The 15,745-nt window shown below is 45.4% G+C and overlaps 1 protein-coding gene and 1 long non-coding RNA gene across 2 annotated transcripts in view; one reads left to right on the forward strand and one right to left on the reverse strand.

Annotated features, from left to right (window-relative positions):
• Positions 1-6,264: 6,264 nt before the first annotated feature.
• On the reverse strand, positions 6,265-8,142 carry LOC142057766 (uncharacterized). Its single transcript, XR_012660747.1, has 2 exons — positions 7,199-8,142; positions 6,265-6,447 (listed from the first exon to the last, which is right to left on the reverse strand). It is a non-coding gene; the product is annotated as an uncharacterized LOC142057766 (long non-coding RNA).
• A 2,099-nt stretch (positions 8,143-10,241) lies between these two features.
• The window catches only part of LRRC56 (leucine rich repeat containing 56), an 81,055-nt gene continuing 75,551 nt past the window's right edge, over positions 10,242-15,745 (forward strand). The window contains exon 1 of the mRNA XM_075094443.1: positions 10,242-10,497. The gene's annotated coding sequence lies outside the window, so the exon portion shown is untranslated. The remainder of the gene's footprint in view (positions 10,498-15,745) is intronic.

Consider the following 15,745-nt stretch of genomic DNA (forward strand, 5'->3'; position numbering starts at 1 on the left):
CCCTCCGGGTGGGCCGCGGCGCCTGTCAATCAGACGCCACCCGCCCGCCTGCCAGTCGCGGCCTGGCCGCGGGGCGGTGGCGGTGGGCGGCTGTGAGGGGAGTGGGGGTGGTGGGACGCTGCCTAGCCCCGGTGTGCCGCCCCCGCGCGCCCCTTCCCCCGGGAGCTGCCGCGATCTCGTCGTCGTGGGTCCCGTATCCCCCACCCCCACCTCCGGGGCTGTGCCTCTGCCTCCCGCCCCGCGGCGGCCCCTCCTGAAGAGTTCCCCGCGCCCGGGGTGAGGGGAAGGCCTGGCGGCCGCCGCGCTGCAAACACCGCCCGCGCTCTCCCCTCAGCTCGCCCTTCCGCGCGGCTGCAGGGGTGCTCGGCCCGCCAGCGGGGACCGGGAGGCGCCGCGGCTCTCCCGGTAGCAAGTGGGCTGGCAGCAGGCGCTGCCCGGACACGGCGTGCGGGGCGGGAGATCCTCTCAGCCTCCTGGTTGTCCCGGGGCCTGCCGAGCCGCCGCTTGCGTGACCCCGGCCGGTCGCGGGAAGAGAACTGCTGCCGAAGGGCACGGCCCTCCGGGTAAGGCGGCAGGGAGAGCCCGCGCCCTGCCCTCGCACTCCAGGCAAGGCCCAGAGCCGCAGGTACAGCTCTGGGCTGAGCTGCGTTTCTCAGCTCCCCGCGAAGGCCCGGCAAACAGCGCGTTTTTGGGAAGGAAGATCAGAGACTGCTGAAATGTAGCGTTTATTAGCAGCCACAGTCCCTAGTTGATAAGCCATGGGCTAAACCCAGCTCAACGGGTGCTTATATCCAGCCCCTGGAAATGCCTAGAGAAACAGACGACTCCAAAGTACTCAGGAGCGATTTAGACAGGCTACAAGACACCTGCAACTGCTCTGTATAGGACAGCTGGGGTCCAATTAGGCTTAGCAGCAGAGCTACACAACGCATGAACAGAATTACTGCAATTACAGGCAAAGGTCCGAGTGTATCAAGGGGCTCTGATGCCATTTGGGTGCCACAAGGAGGACCACTAAATCGGAGCTAGTAAACCTTGATGGGCTCAAGCTTCATTCCATGAATTCAGGTCTGTCAACGCAGCACTTCCACTCCTGTCACAGTATGCCTATGTTACCAGACATTTCCTGCTATTAGGCACCATATTACTTTGGAAAGTGGATAGTGGATTGCATAGTCACCTTGTTATCCAGGACCATGCAGAAGCAATCAAGCTTTGATGCAGAATATGATGCTGAATAAAGTATGCATTCCTGGTACTGGGCTGATGTGCATTTCAAGCACATTGCCACGATTTATTGTCTCCATTAGAAAAGTATCTAGTAATCTGAAAATGGATCTAGAAGCCATTGTTCTAGATACTACACTTGACACATAAAAAAAGAAAGCTCATGCCCCGCAGAGCTTGTAGCGAAAGTAGATCAAGTGAGTTCTGAGGGTACCCGCTGACAGAGCTGTGCAGGTTTTTTCAGGTCTCACAGACGTGTTGCACCAGCACAAACAAACCTGCCAGAGCACTTTCGAAAAGCCGGCATGCAAACAGGCAGGTCCAAACAAAAATGTTGAAGCTTTAACCTACCTTGGAACTCTGTGCTTGCTTCTAACAAGCCCTCCTGATTCTGAACAATCTCTCAGTTCTCTGCAGAAGCAAAGACTGCAGCTCACAGAAACACAGCATCTCTCCTGAGCAAGCCAACAGCAGGAGCAGCAGCACACACAAAGGTGATGGGTTTCTGCACAGGCAGACACACGTACGCATGGTGCGCCGCCTCTCTGCGCTACCTGTCTCATCTTGTTTTAGCCATTTCTGGCAAGCAGGCAGGGTACTGGAGCATGCAGAAATCTTGTTTTTTGAAGCACCCTGAAAGCAGGCTCATATTTTTCAGTACGGAGGTGGCCCAGCAGAACTTACCAGGGAGCAAGACCGCATAGGTAGTGTAATAGACACAGGTATGGGTGAACCTCAGATTCATGTTTCTTGGGCTTCTCAGAGACCTACAAGAACCAAGAAACACCAGAAGATGGGACTGAAACTGCCCCTTTCTTGCTGATTCTTCAGTGCCAGATCACATCAGGATGTAAGATACCTGAAGACCACTTGTTGTTTTCAGACTGCTGGAAGACAGAGGCATAATCACCTATTGGTGAGTCATAACCACACAATCACATAGGGGTGATGACACAAACTTGTGAGGATGCAGAGAGTGATATAGCTTAAAGAAGTCTTCTCCCACTTTCTATTATTGGGTAAAAAAAAGCAAAATATTGGAACAAGATCCTCAGTTGTTGCAAAGCAGCATAGCTCCATTGCTTTTGGCAAAGCTGGGCAGATTTGCACTTGCTGAGGTGATAGCCCTTTCTGTTTGTAAAAAGTCATTCTGCCTGGACAGATTATTCCTTCCTTTCTCTAAAGTGGAATTTAATTCTAGGAAAACGTCTGGCCTGTCTGAGGCCTCTGGAAGACACAACCCTTTTTTTTAAACACGGAATGTGCAGTGCCACAGCAACAGCAGTGCAAATGCCACTGCAAGAAGCAGTCTACTGACTACTCTGCCAACTCATCCCATGGTGTCACCAGCTGGACTGGCAACAAACTCCTCCAGCTACCCACCAGGCATGAGTGCAGCTCCTGTGCTCTATGGCAAACCTCAAGACAGGTGAAGAGAAGTGTGCAGCTCCTCAGAAATCCTGCAGTGCTATTAACTATTGCAAGCCTTGCTTGACAGGAGAGGAAGACTGGTCAAATACTGGTCCTACTGGCATGCAGTGCAACAAAAGGAAATGGAGAGAATTTCAGAAGATCCTTACTGGCGCAGTAATGCAGCCAAAACAAAATCTGCAGTGGGGTTGAAAAGCTGTTCCATCATTCCCATGCCTTCAGTTTTTCATGATCTATACATATTGTATTAATTACCTAGTGTATAAATATGTACTGTATGTAGGTTGCAGGTGGGGGGCCATATCTCATGGATATGCTTATCCCATCATGCCTTTTGCAACACCACTCTAAATTCAGTGTGGGAAGGTACATCACTGATTTTTGAAGGTGCTGTGACCCAAAAAATAACTCCTTGATATTGTCATTCCCTCTTTAACCTCTGTAAGAGGGGATTCACAGACAAGGCGTGAGCTTAGCTCTCCACTGTGTGACATATAAACTTAGGTCAGAGCTGAGTTAGCAACTGAACTTGCTCATCAGCTATGGATAAGGGCTATCCCCAATGTTTTTGAAATGTTAATCTCTTTTAGAGTTATTTCTAGTAGAAATAACTCTGGCAATGGCCAAGTTGAATTGTTCTTTCTTCCTCCCTAAAAAAACCAAAAAAGAACATGAAAAGTTCTTCTTGTAATCATCAAAATAATCAACAAAGTAAATAACAGAATTTTTTTAGCTTTCACAAGGATACGTGCTTGAATACATCCAGATATATGACATATACTTTTTATATACTGAAGGGTATATTAATTCCCAGCAGACACACAGGGTAGATTAGTGTTGTCAGTTACTTTTATTGTTCTGAGTCTCCTGTTACTTCACCATACCTACAAGTTCACCTGACTTTTAATTATGCAGACTGCTTCCTGGTTCTTGCCATGACTTTTGAGCTCTCCCTGCACTCACTAGTCCGTTTTTGTGGGTGGATACGTTTTCTGTGTAACTAAAACTTTCTTGAAGTGTTTGGAAGGAAGACTGTATGACTCCTTAACATTGTCTCTGAGAGCACGCTGAGAAAAGCAGAGAACCCCATGAGTTTTTCTTCCCCACAGCACCATATTCTTCATGATTTTTAAATTTATTCCTCCTGCAGACACACCAGACTCAGGAAACCTGCAAGGACTTTTCCCATACTGCAGTGTATGGGAACTTAGAGGATGAGTGGTGTCATGGCAGAAAGCAAACTAATAATACACAATCAACTTTTAAAATTTTGAGTTTTCTAGAGAACATAAATTATTTCCTTTTGGTATCTGACAATGCAACACAAGTAACTTGCCATGGCAACCAGCTTATGAAACAGGAAAAAAATTATCGTCACAAGGTGCTTTGTTGCTATAGCAAGGAAAGAAGCTGAGACCTTATTCTTTGTATTCACTGGCGGGCTATGCATCATCTAGGTAGCAGAACCTGTCAGTAGAAGTTTATGTTAGATTTAGTGCAAGTCAGCTGCCTCGTGGGCCTGTCTGATACTTGGATCAAAACTGAAGTGCAGTCAGGGGAAGAAAGAAGTGTTCAGAAGAATTGAAACAAGGCTGGATTCTCAGAAATACAGGGCCAAATCCTTTTCCGCAGCAAGCTGATGCAACTCTGCAGATGCCAGTAAGGGATGAACCAATTTCTTCTGAAATTAATTTGGCTTCCATTCTCTGACAGTCTCCATTCTTCCCCCTACGCCCTCCTTTTTTTTTTTTTTTTTTTTTTGAAGTGGAGTAAATCTCTGCAGATGTGGGAACATTTTGGCGTTACCTGGGACAGAGGATGGAATAGGCTCGCAGAGTCTGTCTTCAAACCCATTCTCTTTACAGGAATGCTTCTTGGAAGGGCAGACTCATTATTACACAGCTTATGCTAGTGAGAGAATTCAGAAATGGCAGAGGGGATTGGCTAAAGGCAGAGAGGGGAAACACTCATAATTATCGCTGTGGGAGGAAGGCAAAACTGAGCTTTGTTAGCTTAGAGGAGGACAATTTTGAAAACTGGTATTGTGCAAGTAGTCACAGAAGCCAGTGGAACTACCCTGTGCTTAAGATAGGCTCATTTGTAAATCTGGAGTGGGTCTAGGGTGTACACAAAATGTTAGCTTTACTCCTGATCTGGAAAGGATGCCTTCTGCAGGATAGTCTTGAAAAGTGAAGGGAAAACTGAAAGTTTCTTAATCCCTAGACTACTGATATAAGCTGAAAGTAGCACAGCTCCATCTGTGTGATGGAATGAAGTGTGTTCTCCCTCTTTCTATTTTAAAAACACTGTCTCCCATTTAAAGTTTAGGCTGTTGATATAGTAGTATCAGGCTTGAGAAACAGTAGCCAGCCTTCTGAGCTGTCTGGGGGCTTAGTTGAATTTACAGGTAAAATTGTTGTGCCTCATGGACAATCCTTCTAGCTTTCTGGTGAGGCTGTAGAGGTAATACTGCTAGAACACAAGTCCCAACTGTAGCATGACTTGGAAAGCAGCCTTTGAGAGAAGCTGTTAATGTATCAAATAAATCTATGTGGGGATGCAAGGCTAGAGTTTACTCCTGACAATGAATTGTTACACTGTGAGTGACTGACTATAAAAACACTATGGGGAAAACCTGAGCCTTCTGCAGCACGAAGGAACCATGAGATAAATGAAAGTCATCTCAAAGAAACCATGATAAAACTATTCAACATTATAATTTAACACAGTCTCCTAGAGACTGGGAAAAGTCTGTGGGCTAATCCTTGCCACAGATCGCACCAAGAGAGACATAGCCACAAGAGACATCGCAGCTCTGAAATTATGCAAGCATATACCATCATCGCAAGGGCCTGGGACTCTCAGAGAAGCCTAAGACTTGGAAGCGGTAGTCCAACTGAGAGGCCACACAGAGGAAAAAGAAGACTGGTCAGTCCTGGTTTCAAAGGGTTTTATAAGACGGACACTGAACTAAACTAGAGAGATCTCATGCAGAAATCAACTAACAAAACAAAACCCTGAATTAATTAATCAATCCTCAATCAATCAAACAAAAATCTTCTTCTATATCATCTCCCAAAAAATCACATTGCTGTAGATGACCCAACCAGTGAGTGGGACCGCTTTGTTTTTAATCCCAAAATAATGGCGTTAAGTTTGTATTAAATTCTCCTAAATACAGTGCTCAGGCCTCTTTGAACCAAACCATTTGAAACGTTGCAGGAGATTCTGGGTGGGCAGAACAAAATCATCAGCCCTGGAAGATTATCCGATCCAGGACAGGATCTTTCTCATCATGGATTTTCTTTTTGAAATAAAAAAGGAAAGCAGGCAGCGCCTTGCCAGGTGCCTGGCCCAAGCTCCACCAAAGCTAGAGAGAGGAAAGATTCCTGTTAACTGAAGTGAATTCTGCTACCAGTTGGATTTGATCAATTATGAACTGAAAATAGAAACTTGCAGAGACAAGATGCTCTGGAATCACAGAAGGGAAGGGCTTTGTAATGACAGCTTGGAAGTGGAAGAAGGTCTGTGTTCCACAGTTTAAAAATATAGACAACTGCAGATTCCTTTTTTCTATTAAAAGGAAAAAAAAAAAAACAACCCAAACACACACACAAAAAAAGATGTAATTCAAAGGCTGGTCATTTCCACTGAGCCAGCCTCCTTGTAGAGACACCATAGGAATGAATAACAATCATATCTCTCTGTTCATGATACGCAGTAGTTAGTAGCATGAAGCCCTCACGTGAGTGGATGGTGGGATGTTCGGACTTCAGGTTGTGCTGGGAGCTGGGAACAGGTGAGATATAGGTTAGATATCTCAGACTCTATTTACAGTGTTGCTTTCTACAACTGCCTGCTAGCTTCAGTCTGATCTGAAGCACACTGCCCTCTGCAGAAAGTGTCCCATTTGCTCCTGTGGGTGTTCACTTAAGTGTTGGTTTTGACTTTTCATGATTTTTCCCACGAGTTAGAGCTGATCACATGGTGAGTCTAGAGCCTGAGTTACTTAGAAATTACACTGATTCCTTCATCATTAAATGCCCCCACCTGGCCAAGAGTGACCAGGGTTGGTAAGGTTGTGTGTCTCCTTCCACTCTCTGCTGAGCCTGCCAGTGCAGATCAGCAAGGGTCGCCTAGGGTAGGAGTTCTGATAATGCAGAAATCTGCAAGTTGGGAGCCACACTGATTTTCCTGGCAGTGTTTTCCTGGCATATGTACAGGAGCTTTTGTTAGCTGTCAGCTTAAATGGAATGTAAATCATTCCTTTGGAGCCTGATCTCAGAACACTGCAGTCTGAAGAAGGTTTTTGCCTTTGTCTTCATATAGCAGCACCTCAGGTCTTTGGAAGTTGTAAATCACACAGGCCTAAATATCGCGAGGGCTTCTTAACTTATTTTTTGTTACCTTATTTTTTGTTAACAAGCCCTCGCGATATTTAGGCCTGTGTGATTTTAATTTTCAAAATCTACAGGAAAGTTTGAACACTTCGCAGCTTGCACGCTACCAGTTTCTTTATGGGATGGTTTGGATCACTTACCATGCTCTGGGTCATCTGTGTCACTTTTGCTGGCAGGAGCCAGTTTTCCACTAGTGGAATCCAGATGAGTTGCTAAGGGATGCCTTGCACTCTGTGTCATTTCTGCATTCGCTGATGTGCAACAGATATATCTGCATGGTTCAAGGCCTCTCTGTACCAGATGAGTTTGTACTGAAATCTCAGACCATCCCACGTGTTCTCCTGGAGCAGACACTAAGATTATTCATATTCTTTTTAAAAGAATCTTCTTCTTCATCAGCTAATGCTGATTTTCTTCCTGTCGGCATCGAGGAACAATTGCTAACTACATCTGTTTCTCGCAGAAATTTCAAAGCAGTGTTGCGCAGCATGATTCAGGCATGCACACATGGTAGAATTAGATAGAATTGAAGACATTTGTGTTTATCTAGTTAAACTACTGGTTTCTTTTCCTTTGATTGCTTTTTAATATACTGGCTGCATGTTGTCTCTATCCCTGCCACGCAGCCCTTCTTCTCATCATCAAACTCAAGCTGCTGAGCCTTTTCTTCCTCCTGTCAAGTCCTTCACTGAATTCTGTTTTTCCTTCTGTAAGGAGCTGCCCTGGACAGTTGGACTCGATGATTCTTATGGGTCCCTTCCAGCTTGAGGTATTCTATGATTCAATGATTGGTTCCCACCTTTGCGAGCAAGTAAAACTCATGCAGAGCAGTACTCACATAAAATGTAGCTACCAGCCTTCCCACCATATCTCTGCTTCTTGGTGTTCTTGAGTCTCCAGTGTATGCTCTACTCCTGCACCCAACCTTAGCAGAGCTTGCTTATCTGGTCCCTTTCCATTACAGACAGCTGTTTTCCCCTCTGGCAGCCTTTTCCTGATGCTCCTGTGGAGCGTTTCCAGCCCTTTCAGTGATTACCTAAAACCTGCACTGCTGTAGTAACAAAGTCCATTGGTGATCTCAGCCTTCCTGTTATTTATAGTAAAGGTAGACTCCCCTGCAGTGCAGCTGCTTGCCATCAGATCCTGAGTTACAGAGCTCCCTGTGAGCTTATGGTGGTAGCAGTATTCCCACATCAAGTGAGATTCAGGCTAGATATTGAAAGATCTCCTGAACAGTTAGGTTATGCTCTTGTGTCACTATCCTATCTAGACCGTCCTGAGAGACCCTACTAATGGTGAGGGCATAGTCCTCCAATGCAAACGCCTTCAAGAGCAGCACAGGGGTAGAAATCATCCCTTCAGTCAGAGAGGTGAGATAGTTGATCTCTCCAGGTTACTTCTACATCTGTTTCACACAGATTCTCTTTTTGCTGGCAGTCGCCTCCTACCTTATTAAAGACCTTTCCCATGTTGAAGTCGTAAAGTGGACCACCAGCATCATTTTTTGTCTGCAGTTCAGTCATCCTCTTTCTTCTGCTGCTTCTCCATCATGGAATGTGAAATGCAGAAGAGGACCTGCAGGCACTTGCATTCTGCAGGACTGGTGAAGGGCCCTTATGTGGTTCTAGGTAACTTTTCAGGAGCTCAGCAGGGATGTAAGAGTGTGTATGTGTGTGCAAATCAGCCAGATACTGTCTGATGGCTTTCAGGGGGCCAATGCTAATCATTTCTGGTCAAACCTCCTGCAAGATTCCTAAGTTGCGATGTCCAGATCAACATGTCGCAAATTTCTTCTCTGGCCTCAGACTCTTGACTTTGCCTTATCGACTTCCAGTCAGCAAACTCAGTTGGGGAAATACTGAGGCTAATGTACCAAAACACCCCCATCAGAAGTGTTACGTGTTACGTGAATCCAAGTGATTGATGGAATTTCAGCCATTGACTATGAAAACGTGAGTAAGCTAATGTTAATCTACAGATGTCATATTAACACTGAGTGATTTCCCAGTCCTCGTTAGCAACATGCTTTCATAAGGGTAGAAGGTGTTAGCTATAGTTTCCTTTCAGTAAGCTGTTTAATCATCAGAGCTTACTGGCAGTGGGATTTGGGGGACTTACACAATCACAAAGTAAATTAAGAGTAATACAATATCCTCCCTCTAGCCTCTCTGGGTTAGCGCACGGGGGAGACAATGGGTTCAGAGCTGCTCTGTTCCCCCATTTAAGCAGCACTGGTGTGCTCCAGTGAGGACTAAGCAGGAAACTGCTGCCTCTTTAGTCAAGATCTTCCTCGTTTTCAGGAGCACACTTATACCAGCCCTCCTGCAGTGATCAGCACATGCCAGTGAACTTGTTATAGCATGTTCAGCAGCACATTCTCGCTGGTTTACCGAGGTCTGATCCAAAGCTTACTGCAGATATGGGAAAGATTCGTGGACTTCTTCAGTGGCCTTTGGATTACTCCATGGAGGCAAAAATACAACGGTGATAGATACATGGGTGAGAGGACTCTACATTACCACTAACTTCACTCTGAAGAGATGGCAAAAGAGATTCTGCAGCCCAATCCTCTGCGCCCCAGAGCAGTAAAATCAACATGAATCCTACTTAATAAGTAATTCAGAAGCACTTTCTGGTTTGTGAATCATCTGCATCCTAGCCTTTCTGAGGATCTTAGGTAATGAGATGAGATCAGTGCAGCTTCTGTAGTCATCTTTACCTGCTCACGAGGCTGCCAGCCTGGTCTGGCCCTGATTTCCAGCTGCTCTTTTAAAATGTTCTGTGCCACTGAGTAGTTCTCATCTAGAGATCTCAGACATGAAGGGATCCTCCTAGCTTTTCTAGAAAAAAGCCAACTACCATTAAACCTGTTTTACAGGTGGGTAGGCTGAGCTCCAGTCTGCCTGAGATCACAAAGCATTATTTTGGGCCAAACTGCCTGGGTTGACACATTCCCACAGCAGGGGTGACTGCCTAGGAGGAATATTAACCTCCTTCGTTATAGGAAAAGGCTGCCCAGGCAGAGGGGAGGGCTGGCCACACAGATTCTGTTTACATAAGTGTCGCACATGACTACGATGCACATAAACCTCGATGGCTGCATAGCTTGAATCCAGGTGTCCCTTGGATGAAGGTGCAAACACAGGGTAAAGTAGGGTGAACCGAAACACTGTGCTCAGCCCTTTGTGCTGAGCCATCCGGCAGGTGGGAATGTAAAACTCCGCCTGATTGCTTATGCCTGAGTCACCTCCTTTAGCATTTGTTACAGCCTAGCGTGTTAGCATGCTGCCTGCTGGATAATAAATGACTTCATTCGCTGCAGCAGTGAGGACACTATTAAAAATTAACCTTGGCAAATGGTCCTGCATATCTTTTTTGGTCACAGCCAGACAAGAGGGAAGAGGAGAGGAGTGATATTGAAATCTGATTTGCAGAAAAGGCAAGTGGTGAGCTTTTATTAATGGGGATGGGTCAGGCTTCCGTTTAATCACTGCAGTTGTTGGCAATCGATAAGCAAAATTCAGAGGGCTTAAGGTACTTGGTAGAGTTAAAAGCAGTGCAAGTAGAGAAGACTCCATAGGGGTATTGCAGGGGAGGTCAAAGAATGGGATAAATGGGGATTACTATGCTGACATGTAATTTGTGACTTGTTTGCAGAAATAAATGGATTTATAACATGGATGTTATTACCATGTATAAGGAATGTGGTCCGTAGATGAAAAAATCTGCAGTTTTGGTTCATGTATTGCACTCTTCTCTCACAGTATCACACTTACAACCATACCCTATCTATAGCAGCATGCAGAGTATATTTACAGAAATGAAGGGTTTGCATTAAAAATCTGAGGAAATAGATCATCTGACAGACAGATCCCTCATTTTCTTGGCTTCTCTTGCCTCCAGCACCCACACAGTATCCATCAAATTGTCTCAAGTCAAACCCTCGCAGGCTGTATTTGAAGCTCAGGCAAGGAGCCAGGCAGGCTTAGAGAGCAGAGACCTTTCTGTCTGCATGCGCTTCCCACTATCTGTATGCTGCAGTCCGGAGCAGGGGACATCAGCATTAGGTACAACAAAAAATACCTCCTTACTCCCCTTGTGTCGCTCCAAGAAAGGGATTTGATCTGAAGACTGCTGATGTTCATATTAACAATCCTGTTGTTGTCACAAAAATTGCACCTTGTTCTGAGGCGTTGTTCAGCTGGCTTTGGTACAGCACTGAGCAGCACACCCCATCCCGAGCCCACAGTTCCTCAGGGCTTTCCCAGACCCTTGAGCAGCTCCATCCGTGGATGGGTTGATACCTGTATATAGTCTAGATGGTAACATAAGCTGTAACGCCAAGTGCAGTGAATATGCAAGCAGATCTACCCTCTGGGTGGCATGCTTTTTTCCAGAAGCATATCATAGCTGTTGATTTCACAAGCTGTACTGCAATATGACAGCACCTATCAAAGGGCCAGGCTGAGGTCTGCATGTTTGTACTGGGTCACCTGTCCATCTGCAGAGGTATTTTAAAATGTCAGGCTTCAGGAGATATTTTGCTGCAGCAAGGAAGATGATATAAATTCCTGCATAAACAGCATTACGAATTTGCTGGATGAAAGGTACTCAGATGTTGCTGTGTCCAAGTTGGAGACATTTCCTACCCTAAGATCTTTCCTGATGTATGGCATTTCAGGGACCATGGTTGAAATATTCCTCAGATTAATTCCTGCTTTTTATTTCTTTTCTCTCCTTTTTCTCCTCATGCAGACAGAGCTTTGTCATTAGTCCTAGCCACTGGCTATCTTGATCAGCTATTTGAGCCCCCAAGCACCAAATCCCTTCTGCTCCCTGGCCCTACCTGTTCCACCTCCAGAGGAAGCAGCCCTGGTTCCCATGTATCTGGGACTTGGCCACACAGCAGGAAGGCTTCCAGACTTATCAGCAGGATAGGATGATCCCAGGGACCTCTGTTTCTCAGCAACTAAGATGCTTGCATAACATTTTGGTTAAAAAATGGGCGTACCACAAAGTTGTGCTTGCAAGTGCTAGGGTACTCCGTGAACGTATTTCCTAGATAGCTACTGTATAAACGATGAGGAAGCAATTCAAGCATGCAATCACAAACAAAAAGGTGTGTGGTTTGGTATGGGATCTGCCCTTGCTGGGATGTTGACTCTGTGACAAACAGGGTTTTTCACTCTACGTTTTAAGACAATGTACTTGTTGCATGCAGCAGGCACAGTGTCACTGAACTCTTGCTGCAGCCAAGCACACTGCTGGAACACGGATTTTATTTTAATGCTCACTGACTGGGAATTATCATAATGTTTGTCAGTCAACACTAAACATTTTATAAATATGGTCTTTGTGGAGGTAGTAGTTTTGGAAAGCCCAATAGCTTAAAGTTAGTTCAGCACCTCTTTGTAGGCTAGATGGTGAATGTGGACTAAAATCACTTCCTTTAACTTCAGTAGGTTTGGGATCACACCCATGGTTTGGTTAGTTGTTTATTTCCCCCCAGTTTTTATATTTACACTCCAGGTTGCCAAGGGCTGGATGTGTTGTGGGGCAACACATCTCAAAGGAGAAAGAACTGTCCTATGCAAACAGCTGTAGGCATACATCCAGCTGCTCAGTTCTCTAGAAAAGAAAGTTGTGAACTGCACCTGGAAAATCTGCCTTCCACAATCCAGGAGCTAGCTGGTAATCACTGAATACATAACTGAGTGCTGCACACTTGTGTTACCACTGACATTTAAAGAGAATGAGAAGGAAATGTATTTTTAACACTAGGTTTACTTGTACCCTGCTCTGCTACTGCAGGGAGTAATCAACCAATAGCTTAGAAATGAGCCAGCTGCCAGTGTTTGATACATAAGATTACTGCGAATGTTCTGTTAATGAATGTCCTTGTGTTAGCACATCCACAGCATAGCATAGGGAGTGACCAGTGTAGGGCAGGACAGGGGAGGCTTGTGTGCACTCCAAGGAAGACAGGTTCTGGCAGTGGTGATGTGTTGGGAGTTGTTGGGGGGGACACCCATTTCGCCACACTGCTTGGTAGTATTTTAGACATATCTGTCTACATTGGCCTCCACTACAAAACAGCAAGAATGAAGCACTGCACAGAGTTGTGTTTGTGCAATGCTAATGCAATGCATGAAATTCTGCTCATCTCATTACAGCAGTACTTTTAAACTGATCAAATCTCCACATCCCATCGTATTAGAAAAGGCCAGGTACAAATCCAAGCATTGGATTTGCCCCCTTTGTGTTTTCCAAAAGTTCAGATCCAAAGTGAAACAGATTGTCAAAGGTCCGTCTTCATTGCTAACCATGGTGGGTGAGTCTGGAAATATAAGGTCTTTCCTCAGACTGTGGGAAGTGAGTGGAGATGAGTCATAGTACCACAGGAGCATCATGACTCCTACAGATAACAGTAGATTGTGGTCACGAGAGGATTCCCATCCTGTAGTTCTGTCTTCTGCTGGAGGGATTTGCTCTGCCAAATGCACACCACTTGGCTCAGCCACTAGGAGTTTCTATTAAAACACTATAAGGGTTTACCCCAGAGTCTCTTCTAAGGTGTTTCAAGAAAAGAGGGTACTGGGATGGAGTGCATAGCCAGAAGTGCAAGCATGCAGTGATAAAGTGCAGGTTTTCATGGCCAAAGAGATGATCTGCAAGCACAGCTAGAGTCCCTTGTAGCAGACAGCATGCCGTGTTCACTACCACATGCTTTCACCGGCTAGTGGGGCTGCTGACAGATCCAGCCTTGAAAATGAACTGTCAAGCAAGTCAGATTTGTGTGGACTGGGGTGTGTTTTATGGTTTTCAGTGCTCTGAAATACTACCTGAGCATTTGTCTTGGTCTCACCCAGCATACTGTGTTAGGTAACAGAGCTGAGTTTTACTGAAACTTCTAGACAGTGCATAAAAGGTACAGAAGCATACAACAATCAATCTTCTCCCATCACTAACCTAACTTAGCTGCTGGAATAACAATGTACATAGCCCTTTTTCTAAGCACATATTTTGCAAAATCAGAGCCAGGGCTGGAAGGAGACTATTTGGAAATCAGGTCTCTCCTGTCACTTTCAGGACAGAGAAATATCCTTCCCTCTCGATGAGGATAGGATTCCTTCTAGTAGTCTGGAGGAAGTTACACACGATGATGACCCAAATACAGATGATTCCCAAGGCTTTCCAAAGAGGCTATCCATGGAAAAGACATCCTGAGCCCCTTAAATTCTGGGCAAAATCCCAGTACAGGATGGTGGTGTGTTGCGTCACTTTTCACTCCTGTGTAGTATTTGCTGGACTTGGATCCAGGCTGCATGCAGCAGAAGCAGATGTGTGGGGTCAAGGGTTCCTTTGACAGAGCCAATAGGGCCATTTTTGCCTTTGCTCAGCTCATTCACTGATGCTGAGCTAGAAGCAAGCACAAATCACTGAGTAGACCATGGAGCTGGAACACCCCTGGAAGCACCAGGAAGGGATGAAGCACTTGCCATGTCTTCTAGGCTATAGATACTGGCTCTAGGATTACATAGGTGTGCATCAGGATGTACAGGGTATGAAGCATTTGCTCCAGTCTGCAGAACTGCCTGACCCCTTATCTACCTGCTTACCTCCTCCCTCCACTACTGCAGACTGTGCCCCAGCCTCCTTATTTCTTCCCCTGTAGGACAGGAATTTGTGAAGGACTTTTGCCAGAGCTGGTGTCTATAGCATGGCTCGCAGTGGTGCTGTTGCACTGATGGCTGAAAGCCTTGGTGTACATGAGTTGCATTCAGAGTAAGCTTAGAACTGTGCAAAGTGCATGCAAACTAGTGGTGTAATGGCATGCAAACTGGTGCTTTGCCCTGATTAATTTTTTTAAAAGCCTCAATTTCTCCACTGCTTCACACCATATATTGTCACTTACGCTGATGGGAAGTCAATATAAATTGACACCTTTCTGATTTGGTAACATTTTGTGGTGGCTTTGCATTGGTACAAAAAGCAGGTACACATTGCAAAGCTGCTGGTTCCCCTGCCTGAAGACAGCTAGATGAATTTCACACCTAACGTCTGCTTGGCAATACAGACCTAAAAGTGCAGTTGAGGCCACAGATTTCTTTACACTGCAAAGAACAAGTGATGCTCCTGAAAAACTATGGTGGAACAGTTGTTGACCTTAACTCCTTTCCAACATCAATTCATTTTTTCTCTTAGTTTAATGTTGAAAACAAAGTTGTAAGTCAACCATTGACCATGCAATTCGTCCCAGAAGTGGTGCAAGGACCACCAACAATGTGGACCAGGTGTGAATTATAAATTGCATCAGCAAGAGGCCATCTGTGTCCCAGGGGCATTAATCCCGCAGCCAATGCTATTTGTTTTATTTTTTTTTAAGCCTGCCATTTTTAAGCCCTCTCAGCATTACCTTCTCTTTCTGAGGATTTCTACCACACCAAGTGCTGGGATGCACCTACACCGAGTGAAACCTCTATAGCAGTACTACAGTTGTGACAACGTTGGGTTTTGTATGTACCAGTTCTTTAGTAAAAACAACCATCTGTAGGGTGGCTTTAGATTTCTCCTGTACAGTGGGACAGGGTGCATACCGTGGAAGAGCAGGTGTGTGCAGATACCATCCTTGAGCTTTCCAAAACCTGGAAACAGTGTGACCCAAAAGAAACTGAGAAAGGTCTTGA

Source organism: Phalacrocorax aristotelis, chromosome 5 (assembly GCF_949628215.1).
Source record: "Phalacrocorax aristotelis chromosome 5, bGulAri2.1, whole genome shotgun sequence".
NCBI classification, from domain to species: Eukaryota; Metazoa; Chordata; class Aves; order Suliformes; family Phalacrocoracidae; genus Phalacrocorax; species Phalacrocorax aristotelis.